Source organism: Arachis ipaensis, chromosome B2, assembly GCF_059453495.1.
Source record: "Arachis ipaensis isolate K30076 ecotype BB chromosome B2, ASM5945349v1, whole genome shotgun sequence".
In the NCBI taxonomy this organism is placed as follows: Eukaryota; Viridiplantae; Streptophyta; class Magnoliopsida; order Fabales; family Fabaceae; genus Arachis; species Arachis ipaensis.
Genome location: NC_142437.1, coordinates 15,216,088 through 15,230,415, shown reverse-complemented (window position 1 = coordinate 15,230,415; position 14,328 = coordinate 15,216,088). Strand labels below are relative to the sequence as shown.

General features: G+C 30.8%; 1 pseudogene; it reads right to left on the bottom strand.

Moving 5' to 3' along the window:
* Positions 1-11,221: 11,221 nt before the first annotated feature.
* LOC107624985 (pentatricopeptide repeat-containing protein At4g33170 pseudogene) lies at positions 11,222-12,949 on the bottom strand (annotated as a pseudogene).
* Between the last annotated feature and the right edge of the window lie 1,379 nt (positions 12,950-14,328).

The following is a 14,328-nucleotide window of genomic DNA, read 5'->3' as shown; positions in this document are numbered from 1 at the left end:
GATTACGATATTTGCGCTGAATTATTTCTGCATTTTTGTTGTTGGTGCAAGCGAAAATAAAACAATTTTTTCCTCCTAAGTTTAGGTTGTCAATACCAACAAAAAGAGCAAAAAAGAGAGAAGAAAAAAAATTATTGTCAATTACTCCCATATTTTTTTTTTTTTTTCGTTTTCGCTGATAATGACAATATAAATATGACAATTTTTATTTTCATTTTTTGTGTCAGCAAAATTATAACTAAATATTTAAAAAATTAAATTTTATAAACTGATTTATTTAAATAAATAAATAATTAATTTTATTTAAATAAAAAAAAGTGCTGTTCTTGCTTAAAACAAGTTGACTCTCTAGTCAATCAAATAAAACAAACAAGTCCACTCGCTCCATATAAATTTACACGTTGTTCATGCTTAGACTTAGATTAGATGCCACCAAATTGGAATAATTTCTAATAAAAAAATTTTAATATTTTTTGTAATTTTTAAGTAAAAATAAAAATACAAAAATATCGTTTTTAAAAGTGATCATTTTTATCTTTTTCAAAAAATATTTTAACATAATAAATAAATAAATGAATATTTTTATATTTTTGTATTTAAATATAATTATTAAATAAAAATATTTTTATGAATATTATCGATAAAAAAATTCTCTCTTTTTTGGTTTTAAAATTGACAAACATTCAAGTTACAGTATTATAATAATTTGACTAGCATAATCCAATCTGAATCTTTAATAATTTATTTAGAATAATACTACATGATTAATAAAATTATCAACACTTAGTCAATATTAAACTTTAAAGATTAAATTTTAAATTTTAAATTTTAATAATATAAAAATAAGATATTAATTTTAAATATTAACTAATATTAATAAAATATATTTGTTCTAACATTTCTCATTTATTTGTACAATTTTATATTCAAGTATTCAACTACCACTTATTTATTTGTAGAATGTTATATTCAACTACCAATGTCCTTGCTTAGAACAAGTTAACTCGCTCTATATGAATTTTCACATAGTTTATGGTTAGATGTCATTAAATGAGAATAGTCTTTTAAATTTTAGTATTTTTGATAATTTTTTAAGTAAAAGTGTGAATTATAGTATACAGAACAAAAAATTATACAGATTTAAAGATATGCTTTTTTGTTCATACACTATACAACATATGACTTGAGTGATGTAATAATAATGTAAGAAAGAGAAAATAAATTTTGTAATTATTACAGTGTAGTTAGAGACGACTATTATTTTTGTTACGGAATAGTAAAAACGAAACTTTTGGAAATTAAAGGATTACTTGTGTTGAAGTTTTTTTCTAGTATAGTATTAAATAAAAATTATTACAGAACATACATCGTTTATACTAAATGTAAAATAAAATAATTTTAGATATAAATTAAGAATATTTTTTTAAAAATAACAGTTAAGACATTGTTTTTAATTAAATTTATTTGAACAATTTAAAAAGAATAATTGACAAAGATAATACTAATTTAATATTAGCTGAATTTATTTTATTTTTAACAAGCAATCAGCATGCAAAAATAATATTCTTAATTTTTTAAATAATTTTGTTTTAAATAAATTAGTACTTAATAAATAAATATTAAAATTTTAATTCACGACATTTTATTGAATAAATTAGTTTTTTAATAATATAAAAAGACAAATTAATTTCTTCTATTTTCAATTTTTGTTAATTTGTTTCTTTTATTAAATTATTTTTAGAAAAATAAAGGAAACTTGTCACTTTATAAAATAGGGTTTAACTATTTTGTCTCTTGAGAGTATATGTTAATATTATAAATTAATTTTTTTTATTGAAAATAAAAATTTAAAATTTTAATATATTTATTTTACATTTATTAAATACAAATATTTAAAATATTTTACTAATAATAATTTTATTTTGTGTCAAAAAACACATATTAGCTGAATTCTATAAAATATACTATGGCCTGAATTATTTCTTTTTTTATTAGAGGTTAATATATTTAATATTTTAAAATATTCAAGGCTAATTTGATAATTTTAAAAAATAATTTGGGATATTGCTTTTTTAGTTTCCTAAATAAATAAAATACACATTAAGTTAAATCACATATACTAATAAATATTTGATTATATATATATATATATATATATATATATATATTATTTGATTAAACTATCGAAATCGTATAATCCACTTCAAACCATAAGTAGAGAAAGTATATTTAATTATAATAAGTTTGAATTTGTCCATATTAGATATATCATTTTTGTGAACTATTAGATTTTATTAATTGAAAATCAAGTGATTTAATAAAATAAATGTACCGAATGATTTTAATAAATACAAATAAAAAATTATTGAAAATTAAATATCTTGTTATTAAAAAATAAAAAAAATATATTGATATTAAGTGTTAACTACTAAAATTATTTTTCAACACCATATAAAATATATAGACAAAATTCTAATATTGTTTTCGCCTCTCATTTTATTTTATTTTATTTTTTGATAAACAACAGAACTTAAAATAAGATGAAAATTAAAGAAATGAATTTTTTATGTTTTAATTTAATTTTTTGATGTAATAATTAAAGACATTATTCTACCTTTTTTGTTCATATTTAAATTTTTCAAAGAAATTCAAAAAAAAAAAATTATTCATCAAAAGATTAAAAAAAACGTGGCTACAAGATTAGTTTAGAAGTTTTTATATTTCTTAAGTTTAGACCCTAACTTATAAGTTTACTAAAATAAAAAATGAATCAAATTATAATTGTGCCTAAAACAATCAAAATAAAATAAAATAAATATAAAATAAGTCTTAAAATAAAAAATAATAAAGTGATGCCTATTTGATCTATCTTGACTAATGAGAATCTTTAATACAATTTGTAAATAGTAAAACGTTTAGGTTTCTATAATCGTTAATCATTGTCTTAACTAATTCTTGATGAATTTCCTAGACAAATAATTTAACCATGCTTACAAAACTTTCTTTTATTCTCTTAGTTGTTACTTTTGTAAGTGGACCAATTGACATATGGCAGTTTTTAGTTTATTCCACAGAGCTCGTATTATTCCCTTTCTCCTAGAAAAGATTCGTCCTCAAACTTGCATCAAAATTAAAAGAAGATAGGTTAAAGACATTAAGGGTAGATGTCACATTATACTCACCTCAAAAGTCAATTTTGTAAGCATTGTCATTGATCCTTTCTAACACCTGAAATAGACCATCATCCTTAAGGTCTAACTTGAATTTTCTTTGAGTAGGAAACCTCTCATTTCTCAAATGAATCTATATCAATCCATATCCAAGCCACTGGATTCAAAGATAAGTTGTCTTCGATCTTTACTCACTCTTTGAAGGTCAGCCTGTTTTTTTTTCTTAATTAACTCACTTGCTTTCCAGTGCATTACTTTAACATTTTTAGCTTTACTTTCTACATCCAAATTAATAAGATCACTCAAAGACAAAAGTAATAAGTCCAAAATAGTTCAAAAGGATTAAAACCATAAATAAGTTCAAAATGAGAAAAATATGTAGAAGAATAAATAGTCCTACTATAAGCAAACTCAATAAAAAATAAACAATCTATTCAAGTTCTCAAATTCTTACCAACATAATAAGATCCCTAACATTTGATTTACCACTTCAATTTGACTAGAATAGAGTATAATAATTTTGTACCCAACTTATTCCACAACACTTTCTAAAAATTATTCAAAAGTTTTACGTCATGATTAGAAACAATAGTTTGAAGAACATCATATATGTAACACCCTCACTATTAGAAGTCACGCTTCCGGTTGCGCCACTCTGATAGCAAGAAGTATTACGACTACTTTACATACTAAATACTAGAATAGGAACCTGTGACTCGATACTGTATCGCTGATTTCTTAGAAAATCGGAAATAAATACTTTATTTTAAGAAAAATACAAGCAGGCATAGATTCATATACAAGATTCCTTACATAATAGCTCAATATAATATACGTATAAAACATACAATTCCTATCCTCTTACAAACTTGTAATAACAAATACGAGGGGAGAAAATAATGTAATTAATACAACAACATATAAATCAAACGTAATGTAACTCTTCTTAATGCTTCTTCATCTGGTTCCTGAAAAGGTAAAGCTGTAGGGGGTGAGAACCTAACCACACGGTCTCACCACGAAGTTTCAAAGTTGTCATAAGAAGATATTTCAATAAGAAAACTGTTTTCAAATACAGTTATTATCATTGACTTATGAATCCTTTTAAAATTCAATAGCTAATCGTTCAAAACCTTTTCAAAGAAACAATGTTTAATATTTTCAGAAATCCAAAGTCTTTCTTTTCTCATAAGCAAATCTCAATCAAAAACCAACCACGCAATCAAACAACACAATCATTAATTCAGCACCAAAGTCCATTCTCAAATGTAACACGTCAGGACAAACACAGGCAAGACAGACAAGGAAAGCACAAGTAGGAAGCAGTTATAGCAAATAGTTCAAGTAGCAGTTAAGAACAGTTTAACAATTAGGCAAACCAAAATAAGTTCAAACCCAAGCAAATCATACAAATGCATATGATGCATGCCTGTCCTATGGCTGATGAGGCTCATCTGTCGGTTATCCAGCCAACCCGACAAGTCTGAATTGTCCTTAGACTGTCTCCCGACGTGCATCCCCAAGAGTCTATGCATAGCTTTTTCTCAAATAATCAATATTGATCAATGACGGTAATATTCCCGGGAATTTATATAGTGCCCAGTCATACTTACGTCGTAGGGTCAACAGAGTATCGAGTTTTCAACCTGGTACACGTGGTGGCAAGCCACGGTACTTAATCCAGGGAACCTCATATCTCAGATATTTCAAATTCATAAGCCATATCAATAATTCAAAGACCATATCTCAACATTCTCAACGTCGTAATCATTCATCAATCCAAATCTCATTTCCAAATTCATTCAAAAACCATATTCTAAAGAAAATCCTCATCGTTCCTCATCATCCTTCTTTCCATCCCGTTCATTAACAATCCCAATTCAAAACACAATTCTTCCTTTGATAAATGAATCAATCTTAAAACATATAATGTTTAAAAACAAATCTTTCTGATTAGTTATTTCAAATAAAACTTCTAATTTTATAAAATTTTGGCAGCATCTCCTCTAAAACTTAGACACTGCCACCCTTTTCGGGTCCCAACCAAACCAAGCCAAATGCCTGTTAATCAGTCAAATCACTTCCAATAACCATTATCACAACAACACTCAATCCAAAGGAAATTGCAAAATCCAGAATTCAATCAACCAATCCTATAAATCGCAATTTAAACCGACTTCAATCAACAGCATCAATCAATAGTTAAGAATTCTCAGTCTTCTCAAACAGTCTCAAACCAAACCATTCCTCAAACACTTTTCGAATCATTTCCAAACTAGCAAATCATTCTCAATAAATAACCCGTTTTCAAATATCAAGTCCTTTCCAAATTTGTTTTAAAATCAAATTCCGATATCAAATCGGGTTTAATATCAAATCAAATTTCAATGTTAAATCTTTTCTAAAATCAAACCGTTTCCAAAATTAATCTAAGAGGCAATAATAAATCTTCTCTAATAATTCAAGGAAAACCATTTTAACAACATCAATCAATTAATTCAATTATCCAACTTTCTCAATCGATCAGTTTATCAATCAAACTAATAATTTCACTCATCCAAAGCAACTCAATTCAATTCATAAGACTTACGAAATCACAAAAATATATCTTACGCATTAATATCGATTTATAACAACTCTGGAAGGTAAAACAAGTTTAAGAAAAGTGCCCCTACCTCAAAAGTCGAAACCTTTAAGGGTTAACGCATCAAGGATCCCTTTTTAGTCTTAACTCGCGGCAGCAACCACGAGAAACGAAGAAGGATGACACCGCAACAGCCTCTATTTTAATCATACAGTTTCCAGAACTGGACCCTAGCATATTAACATCATGAACTTCTCAAAATTTTATAGCAGAATAATAACGGTAAGAATTCCAAGGCTAGAATAAATTACCACAGTTAAAGAAAAATGCCACAACGGAGGGGCAGAAGCTCCGGCAGCTACCTCAAGTGATGACAATAGCCCCAGGCTCCGATGACAGCAACTGTAAAAGCTCTGTAGTGACAACAATGTTCCAGGAATTCAGAAGAACGGAGATTAAAAATGAAACCCTTACCGACAGTGGATCCCAGTAACGGCAGTGCCGTTTTCCGGCAACCAGGCATGGCGGCGTGGCGAGGCTCGGCGACCCATCATCAACCGCGGCGACAGGGCGCGCGACGGCGGCGAAGGCTTCGCGCTGCACGACAACGCCTTCCCTTTCTCCACGGAAAGTGCTCTCTCTCGCTCTCTGCTCCAGTGACGGCGATGTTCGCGGCTTCACCCGGCGGCGATATGCACGGCCCTGACGGCGAGATAGCGCCGTCGTCCTTCCTCCCTCTCTTGGCAACAACGGCGTTGGCGGCACGCTTAGCGCGACGGTGACGGCGCGGACAACAGCAGTGGCCTCCTCCTCTCCTCTGCTCGCCTGGTTCCTTCTCCTCCTCTAGGCAACGTCGACGGCGACGGCAAGGTCTACCAGCGCCGGCCGGTCTCCCTTCCTCTCTTCCCTCTCCTCTTTCTCCCATTCCTTCCTCTCTGCTCAGTATTTCTTTCTTTTCTTTTGTTTTCTTTTGAAACAGTTGCAGTAGCGTTTATGGGAGGGGTTAGGGCGGTGAGTGTGGTGGTGAGGTTAGGGAAAATTTGGGATTTTGTTTAGTTAGGGTTAGGGTTGTGTTTTGGGGATTTAGGATTTTGATTTGGGAATTAGGGTTTAGGCAAGGTATTAATAAAAATCAAATTTAATCTAATAATAATATCTATAAAAATACTATTTAATTATCAACTTAAAATTTATTTTCAAATTAATACTTCAATTCAATAATTAGAGATAATAAAAAAATCAATTTCCCTTATAATCATGAAATAAAGTTAATAAACTTAATTATTCAACTTAAAGCATATAAAATTCTTTTTATTATTCGGTTACTAAAGTTTTAAATCATAAATAAGAAATTGTTTAATTTATATATATAAATCTCTTAAAATATTATCTTAATTAAATATAATAAATCATAAACAAATCTATTATTTAATTTTGTAAAAATCCGAAGCCTTACAATATAAGTACACAGCCTTTTTACTCAACCTGTCTATCATAACAAAAATGCTATTTGTATATTTCTTAGTTTTAGGCAAAATAAAAACAAAATTCATATAAAAATATTAACTTATAAATATATAGGAACAGATAAATTAAAAAAAATATACAAATTATATGATAAAGATTTAGATTTAGTTTATTCACATACAAAATATTTTACCTTATAAATTTTGTACAATAAAAGATATTTAAAAAAAAATAAATATAAAAATATTTCTATATCTCCTTTGTATAATAGATAAATTATGATTATTTGATATGATTTGAATTATTAGTAAATATCACACATATATTATCATATGATATATGTTTTTGTTGCATATAAAAAATATATTTCATGGCTGAAAATTGTATTTAAATTAAATTGTGAAAATTGGACTATCTAATTTTATTAAGTTGTTTGAAATCTTGTATTAAGAATTTAATTGCTAGATATATAAATTTGAAAAATTATTTGAAGTAAAATGAAAACTATCTTTTTTTTTCCCAAAGATAATTAATAGGTTATATTTCATTAATTATTAAAAAATGAAATACAAAGATGTCCAAAAGCAGGACAACATAATAAAAGGTGGGGATTTCCCAAAACACTACACTGAAGGTATTCATCCGACGGTGCGTGGTCGAAAAACGAAGAAAAATCTTAAAGAAGAAAGAATGATAAATCCAATTGCATGCAACTAAGAGCTTGCCTCATGGAGATGACGACCTAAACTGTGAGTTCTTTGGATTTCACGGAGCAACTTGACAGAGCTTGCTAGAATGACAGACGGCATAGAAGTAGAACCTTCAAAAATCAACTGGTTGCGAGCTTTCCAGCAGTTCCAGCAAATGATGGCAAGCAATTGAGGATTACGGTCAGCATTCTTCAACGGGTTAAGTATCTCTGTTGATGCAGTCCACCATGTCCAAAAGTCGTTAGAACTTTGAGGGGGAAGACAGTCACGAAGATAACTCTGAGACCATACGTCTTTAATTCTAGAGCAATCGATTAAACAATGAGTGACTGTTTCCGTTGCTTCATGACAGCAGGGGCATATTGGTGATATAGATGGGATGCGGTGATGAATCTGAGCAAGCACCGGAAGTCGGCTATGGAGAGCTTTCCAAATAAATAGCTTAATTTTGTGAGGCAAGTTCAACTTCCATAGATCAATCCACGGCTTTTTCTGCTGCATATAATTAGGGCAAAGCTCCAGAGGCGGATGGTAAAATAAATAGCCAATTCTGTAACCTGAAGCTGTATCATATTGCTTGGATTTGTCCAAATCCCATTGCAATTTGTCCCTACCCTGCTGAATTTTAACTGACAAAATTCTGTTTGCAACGTCTTGGGGAAATAATTCTTGAATGAGATTCTGATTCCAATTCCTATCTTCAGTAATTAGATCTTTAACTCTTGGAACTAACTCAGAAATAGCCTGTCTATTTGACATGTCAGAAATCATTAAAGGATACGGAGGAGACAACCAAGGATCCTCAAAGGTTCGGATATTCTCACCAGTACCCACAGCCCAATTAAGACCTTTTTCAACAATCTATCTTTCATCAGTGAAGACAATGTAATTTTAATAGAAAAAAAATACAATTCATATACTTTGACTAAGTTATATATCATGTTAGAATAGTTTCTATTAATTAATAAAAACTAAACATAAATGTAATAATGTCTTAATTTTGTTTAACATGTTTAATTGTTTCCATGTAAAAATGAAAAGAAAGCAAACTAATAAAATGTTAAAATGTTTATAACAAATTAACAGTACACGTTATAATTATTTTTTTAATATATACTTATAAATAAATATTTAACAATTTTTTATATATCATACGAATACTATTTTTTTATAATTATCATTTAAAAAGTTGTAAATAAAGACGTAAAGAAAAAATAAAAAAATGTGTTATTATTGTTTAAATAGTTAAATATGTATTATTTTACCGTCATATATAATTATTTAATCTACTAGTATATTACATTAAGAAAAGAAAAAAAAATAAACTTGAGTCAATAATTCGAACCGAGAAAGCCATGTCGTTGTATAAGAAAAAAGAAGTATAATAAAATTTAACAATTTTTAACTGCGTCAACCATTTTCAAACGGAGTTAATAATTAATATTTAATAATAAAAAAATATCGGTATAAAATCTGTATGAAGTGAATCTTTACATTAGTGTGTTCCTTTTAGAAGTGTGAATTTTTATCCTTTTAAAAGAATATTTTAATATAATAAATAAAAACTTTTATATTTTTGTATTTAAATATAATTTTTAAATAAACAAATGAGTTATAATTCAAACGGCATAGTCTCTTTATATTCAATTAAGAGGTTGTGGATTCGAGTCTTCTATTTTTAGTAAAAAAAATATAATTTTTAAATAAAAATATTTTATGAATACGTGCGATAAAATATATGATCTCTTTTTGTTTTAAAATTGACTCACAGATTCAAGTTACAGTACTATAATAAGTTAATAAATTTTTTTTGGTGACTTAATGATTTTTTTGGTGATAATAAGTTAATAAATTGTCCAACGTAATTCAATCCAAATATTTAATAATTTATTTCGAATAATACAATATGATTAATAAAATTTATTATTTTTTATTAATATTTAGTCAATACTAAACTTTAACGGTTAAGATTTAAATTTTAAATTTTAATTTTTAAATCATCATAATATAAAAATAAAATATTAACTCTAAAAATATTGACTAATATTCATGAAAAAAATTGTCCTAACATTTTTCATTTATTTGTACAGTGTGATATTTTTGAAAAATTTTAAGTTAAATTAAAAATAATTTTTTTTTAAAACCCATAATTTTTATCTTTTAAAAAGAGCTCTTTTAAAAAATATTTTAACATAATAAAAAAAATAAATGAGTTTTTTGTTTTATATTATTCTATCTAAATATAATTGTTAAATAAAAAGTTTTTTTTATGAAAAATAACGATTGAATCCTAATTAAATCACATATCCAACTATCTAAGTTGCAGTACTAATAATTTGCCCAGCACAACTCAATACAGATCTTATGGAAATAAATTAAGGATACAACTAATATATGTCCTAAATACACAAGACAAAAGTCGAAGTTATTCTTTAAGAAAGTTTTTTTATAGAAAACAAAATATAAAAATTGAGTTTTTCATGCATTTGTATGTTTTGTATTTATTAAAACGAAAAACTTTAAAATTTTTATTAATAATAATCTTAACATGTACTTTTAAAATACATGATAGTTAAATTCATAAATTAAAATTATAGAATAAAAATTTTTAATAAATTAAGTTAAGATCTTTACTTTCTATAGAGATATTCATGAGTCAGGTTAAATTAAATTTATCTTGTCTCAGATTAAACTATAAATATTGATTGGGTCTAATTTTTTTATATTTTTATTCAAATTCTAGAGTCAATAAAATCTCATTGCTTTTGGATTACAATAAAATCGGGTGGGTCTAAATAAGATAAAAAAATAAGTTTAGATAAAGTTTAAACTTAAAATAAAAATAAGTTGATACCAATAAAACTTAAAATACAAAATAAAAAAAATTAACACAGATTTATTTTAAACACAAATTTCAACTTATCTATTTGCAAGAATATATCCATATACCAAGAATCAAATTTATTCTCTACCACTAGAATTGAACTACAAATCAAGTATAAGCTCACTCAGCTAAAATTAAATTAGTTAATGTTGCTAAGGAATTTTTTATGTATTATAGTATTTAAAAAATATTTAGTGTTTAATTGCTCTAGGTTAAATAGTTAATATTATCTAATTTAAAAATATATAAATTAATTAATTTTAAATATAAATGTTATCTAAATTTTTTTTATCAATAGTAGATATAGACTTACTTGTTGTAATTTTTTTAAGTAGGAGTACATAAAGAGTACATAGTATATAAAGTGTAATAACTCAACGGTTTGACCATTTATTCATCTTATGTGCTACCATATGTCTCTACAAGTACAATTACCATCAACAAATCTGTGGTATATCTGTTAACATCCCTCACAATAATTTCCTTCTCTAAAATTCTGGTCATATACTTAAAAGCTTCATGACAATCCTTACAAATCCTCAAATTCTTTACAATTCTCAATGGCTTGCCTGGTGGTGCCAAATGCCACTGCCAACTTCTCGCTGTGATGCCAAAGAGCCTCCTTTCTTTTTTCTTCCTCCACATTGTGCAATAAGTCATCCCAAATTGGAACATATCCCAATTTCTCAATCTCCCCCATGATCTCTTCCAACTTACGATAAATTTCCGCGGATCTCTCATGCTTCCAGTCCCCTGCTGCAAAAACATGTACTTTTCCCTGAACTTCAATCCAACTCCTCCCTCCTTGTTTCTTAACCCTCCTATCTCTCAACATCTTCCTCAATTCCCCAACATCATCCCATCTTCCTGCAGCTGACAATACATTGGCAACAATAACATAAGCAGAGTCATCAAGCGGTTCAAGTTCCAAAACCCTCCTGGCCATAGACCAAGCCTTATCGGCTTCACCATGAAAAGCACAAGCTGATAGCAAGGCTCGCCAAACTGCAGCATCTGGCTCATATGGCATTGTCAATGCTATCCTCTCTGCCTGTTCCAAGTGCCCAGCACGGGCCATTGCACCTACCAAGCAAGTATAATGCACCAGAGTTGGCTGCAAACCATAATCCACTTTCATCCTTGTCAACCACTGATCAGCCTGAAGAAACATTCCAGCATTATAGAATGCTGTCAACATTGCCAGAAAACTATACTCATCCGGCACCAGTCCTTGGCATTCCATTGAATCAAACAGTTCAGAAGTAGATTTATGATCTCCTTGCTGGGCATAACCGGCCATCATAGCATTCCAACCCACTAAATTCATCCAAGCCAAATTATCCTCAAAAACCTGCCTTGCATTCTCAACAACGCCGGCTTTACCATAACCATCAACCAGAGCACTACCCACCACCACATTTGAATCAAACCCAGCAACAACCGCATGCCCATGTATCATTCTACACTGCTCCAATGCTGCCAGCTCAGCAGCAGCACGCAGACCCCCCGAAACGCTATGCTCTGTGGATGCAAAACCACGATGCCTCATGTCGGCCAAAACCAAAAGCGCATCTACAGAGCGGGAATTTTGAGCTAGACCCACGACCATAGCGGAATAACAAACACTATCTCTATCAGGTATTTCATCGAATACCTTGTGTGCGTGGTGCGGCATACGACACTTAAAGTAAAAGCTGAGTAGCGCAGAACTGACAAAAGGATCACTGGAAAGGGCGAGCTTGAGGGAGAGGGAGTGGAGGGAAAGGGCAAAGGAAAAGGCAGAGAGTGCAGCTTAGGTGCGGAAGAGGGAGGCAAGGGTGCGATTGTTGGGGAGTGTTGGGTGGCGAAGCATGGAAACGAAGTAACGGAGGGCGAGGAGGGTATTGGAGTGGGCGGAGACAAGTGCGGTCCATGACACAACGTTGGGACTCCGGATTTGGCTGAACACGCGGACAGAGTAGGACGCCAAGCTCTCCAATTTCGAGTAAAGCGTTACCAGGTTGTTGAATGTCGCACAATCTGTTACAACTGATTTTATAGCACGTGCGTGAATTGCACGCGGATCGGTCTTACTGGGAGATGGAGACGGTGGCAGCGACCGCGGTGGCGCGCTGAGGTCATCATGTTGCGCCATGATGCTCGCTTTCTCACTCGATCTGAGTTATTACACTTTTATATACTGTGTACTCTTTATCTATTCCTATTTAAAAAAATTATAACAAATAAATTTATATCTACTATTAATAAAAAGAGGCTTGCTACCATAGTTGTAAGAACCGGACCGGTGATCGAACCGGTCAGGTTACTGGTTTATTGGTTTATTGGTTCAACCGATAAACCGTTGGTTAAACCGGTAAAACCGATTTCACATGAATAAAAATAGCAATCCTAAATTTCCTAGTTCTTATTTCCTATTCAGCAAGACAGCAACCTTAAATTCTTAAATAGTTAAATTCCCTATTCAGCAAGACAAGCAAATTCATATTTCATAGATTCAAATCAAGCATATAATCCAACAGTTTCATATTTCCAGTACAAATCAACAAAACATAAATTGATTTACATGAAAAATGCAACAGCCAACAGTTTCATATTTCATGTCCTAATCCAACAGTAAATTTACAAGGAAATTCAACAAGCATATTCAACAAGGAAATTCAACAAGCATATTCAAGTGTAATGTATTCAACAGTTTCAAATTTCAACAAGCATATTCAACAAGAAAATTCAGCTTAACAGAACTTACAGTAACAGAACAGAGCAGAGTGTAATGTATTTCACACAACAATCATTAAACTTCAAGTGCAGAACAGAGTAGAAGCAGATTACAGAACTGGAGCAGTGGAGCTAACCTGTTGACAGAGTCACAGAGCAGTAGCACTAGAGCAGAAGGGCGACGGGGAGGGCGACTGGGCGAGGGCGACGGCGCTGGAATGGCGAGTTCGACTGCGCGCAACGGCCGACCGGCGAGTTCGCGGGTGGCGGATCTGCTGTTCGGAGAGGATGACGGGCTGAGTTGGTTGAGTTGGTTTCTTCAGAGCTCAGACCGCCGGTGAGACGAAGAGGATGACGGGCTGGGGGCTGGGTGAGTGAGGTGAGGGCGGCGGACTGGCGGAGGGCTGGTAGGGTTTCGCCGTTTCGCCGTTAGGGTTGGGGGGAATAGCCAAAAGGGGAGGGAAATTGGAACTGCAAACTGGGATCGGGTGGGGCGTGGGGGTGGTAGCCCGTAGGGCTTTTCTTTTTTCTTTTTTTTAAATAAACCAAAACGACGTCGTTTTGGAAAAAGAATAAAAAAAAAATTTCCTGAACCGGTCGGTTAACCAAAAACCGCCGGTTTTCCGATTTTTATCAAAACCGGCCGGTTCAACCCGGTTCAAAACGGTTCTAATCCGGTTATATCACTCAACCGGACCGGTTCTGGATCCGGTTCACCAGTTTTCCGGTCGAACCGGCCGGTCCGGTCCGATTCTTACAACTATGCTTGCTACACATACAAGCCTTTTTGGCTTACAA